The following is a 3,254-nucleotide window of genomic DNA, read 5'->3' as shown; positions in this document are numbered from 1 at the left end:
ATATATATATATATATATATATATATATATATATTTATGCATATATATACATCTATATACATATATATACATATATGTATATATATATATATATATATATTAGATATACATATATATATAATTTAAAATATATATGCACGTGTATATATATATACATATATATGAATATAAATATATATATGTGTGTGAGTGTGTGTGTGCAAATATATACCTATATATATACTCACACAGATTCACATACATAATTATCTATTAATTCACACACATACACACACACACACATCATAATACAACTTATAACTAATTACTTAGAGCTCAATATGTAACATCAGACTCTAATATCTCCATCTTTATAATGCATTGTGTATTGTATAGTCATACCGACATCCTCTAATATTTAGACAGAAAATATACAATAGAAAACAAAGCAAGAAAAAAAAAAACGAAAGTAATATTAGTTTCAAATTTTGGCACAAGGGTATGGGGAAATCGATTACATCGACTATTGTACTTTTTTAAAGGTTTAGTGGGTCCCAGCTGATATTATTTTACATTATCTTATTTATCGCAGCTAGATTCTTCAAAACGTTTGGTATAGTGGTGTATGCTAATTTGATAGTTTGCTTAATAAGGATGCTATGTATCTATGAGCAGGGAAAAGATACCTATCCAGTGCTCTAAAGACACACACTTGGTGTGTTTGTCGCGACATGAAATTCAAAGGAGGGATTAAACCATGTTATGTTTCTCTTACGTAAACTGCCTCTTGCTTTATTTGTAGAAGCTATATTTGCCACACTAATGAACTTTCTTCCGTTTAAGTACCAGTCTTAAGACCGATACTTCAATTTGGAGATAGTATAGATAGCCAGGAGTTTGCTTTGAGTGCTGTATAATGAATACACCTAGAGGTTACGCAATCTAGACTCACAATAGATAGACAGATAGATAGATAGATAGATAGATAGATAGATAGATAGATTTGGCTTTCATCCCTTGGTGTCAATAACATAAATAACAGCCAAGGACTGGGATCTATTGTATTCACTGAACCCACCTCAGAATTGTTAGCCTTGTACCTAAGTCCTCATCGTCATCATCATCGCTCGATTCAAAATCTTCATCACTTCACCAACGACCACTAACACAGACTGTACATAAAATAAATTTCCACATTTCTCTTAATTATTACCAAACATTTAGAACCATAACAACAAAAATTTGTTTGTTTGTTTTCCTTCTGCCATGAAACATTTAATGTAAATATAAACATTAGACCATTTCAAAACCTCGTTTCAAGTTTTGATATAAACCATGTTTACAAAGGTCAGAATAAAAATATTTTGAAAAATAAATGTCATATAATTATAAACATTACCAAGGTTTAAGTATAAATAAACAGTACTCAAAATATCTGTACTTAAAGTATACGTTTATAAAAACAGTATTTAACATAAAAAAGGACAAGTTATTAGAAATGGAAATACGGACAAGAACAACATTGAAATCAAACAAATAATCTTGTCTACACTTGGTTTTATTACAAGGAAGTACATGCCCACGCCCACCTATTAGAATGTTCAAATTGAAAATAAAATCGAAACTATGTAACATATAACTTTAACGATGACATGAGATTTTAACTGATTTACCAACAACCCTCCCCAGGAAACCGTCACAATATATTGAAAATTGAAACGTATAAATATTTAACTCATTAGATATGTTGGTATAAAAGAGTTCAAAAAGCACTTTGATTGGGGTTTTTTTTACTGAAATTCTGCAATAAATTACAGAAGGCAATAGAATTTTGTATTTTTGCTTCTGTATAAATGTGTGTGTGTGTGTGTGTGTGTGTGTGTGTGTGTGTGTGTGTGTGTGTGTGTGTGTGTGTGTGTGTGTGTGTGTGGTGTTGTCGCCAAAAGAAGAATTTAGAAACCTCGGGAGAACGTGAAATAATTTACATTTAACGGTTGAACTCGAAATTGAACTCACACGAGCAACATTTTACTTTGCTCTATCTAAAGAATGTTTTAACCACCGTCAGAAACACATTTTCATACCTCATTTGCATACATCATTGCTTGGTTCGTAGTTTTGCCTTTCTTTAGAATACATTTATTTTCTAATATATTTCAGCGTGTGCCTGCTGTGGATAAGCATCAATAACGTTGATCAAGAAACACATTTTCCATTCTTCAGATGTCCAAGAAGAAAATATTCTGAGAATTTTCAGTTTTGATAAAATCATAAGGTATGAGTAATTTTCTCTGAAAGCGAAAGAACGAATGTAGTAACATTTTGGTAAACGTTAGTGCTAACCACTGCGCAGACATCCAGAATATTATTATAACATGTTAGTCACCAAATATGTTCTTTTAATGTCGACCAATAATTACAGATTTATATCATCACGGACTTACATCAAAAACTTGCATCACAGAATTACACATATCAGTCTATGTTGATATATTTCTGGAATAATTAAAGAGACTTCCTATTTCCATTTCGTTTTGATTTACATTTAGAATAGCGTATCTTTAAGGAATGCGATGTGTAGTATCAGAACATTGTAACATGTCACTGAATACAAGCGGGTTGAGTTCGTTTTCGGGAAAGGGATTTATATGCACACAATCAGTAATAAATGCATAGAACTTTTTTTTTTTTAAAGTTGGTGGGAAATTGGAATAAATTGTTTCGGTATGTAGTAAAGTAAATCTGCAAAATTTTGAGTAAGTCACATTCTGCTTTTTTCTTAAGATTAATCAGATTAATTAACAATTATATATATTTTGACTTAATATGGAATTCTTCTTACAATTATATATATATATATATATATATATACAGAGAGAGAGAGAGAGAGAGAGAGAGAGAGAGAGAGAGAGAGAGAGAGAGAGAGAAACAGAAAACGTTTTCTATATTTATATGCTTTCATGTGCGCGTGTTTTAATAGATAGATAGACAGAAACTTGGAGTTGTTAATTGCCTTTCCATTATTGACAGATTTATAAGACTCCAAGCAAAGTGACTGTAGATTGATAAGATAGAATATGTCAAATCCAAGTCAGACCCCAACAAGTGATTGCTCTGATCATTAATGCTCATAACCATACATACATACATAGATACTTACATACATACATACATACATACACGCACGCACACATGCATAGAGACTTACATATATACATACATACACACACACACACACACACACACACACACACACACACACACACACACACACA

This window comes from Octopus bimaculoides, chromosome 22 (assembly GCF_001194135.2).
Source record: "Octopus bimaculoides isolate UCB-OBI-ISO-001 chromosome 22, ASM119413v2, whole genome shotgun sequence".
Classification (NCBI taxonomy): Eukaryota; Metazoa; Mollusca; class Cephalopoda; order Octopoda; family Octopodidae; genus Octopus; species Octopus bimaculoides.
The sequence above is the reverse complement of the archived record's forward strand: the minus strand, read 5'-3'. Positions refer to the sequence as shown.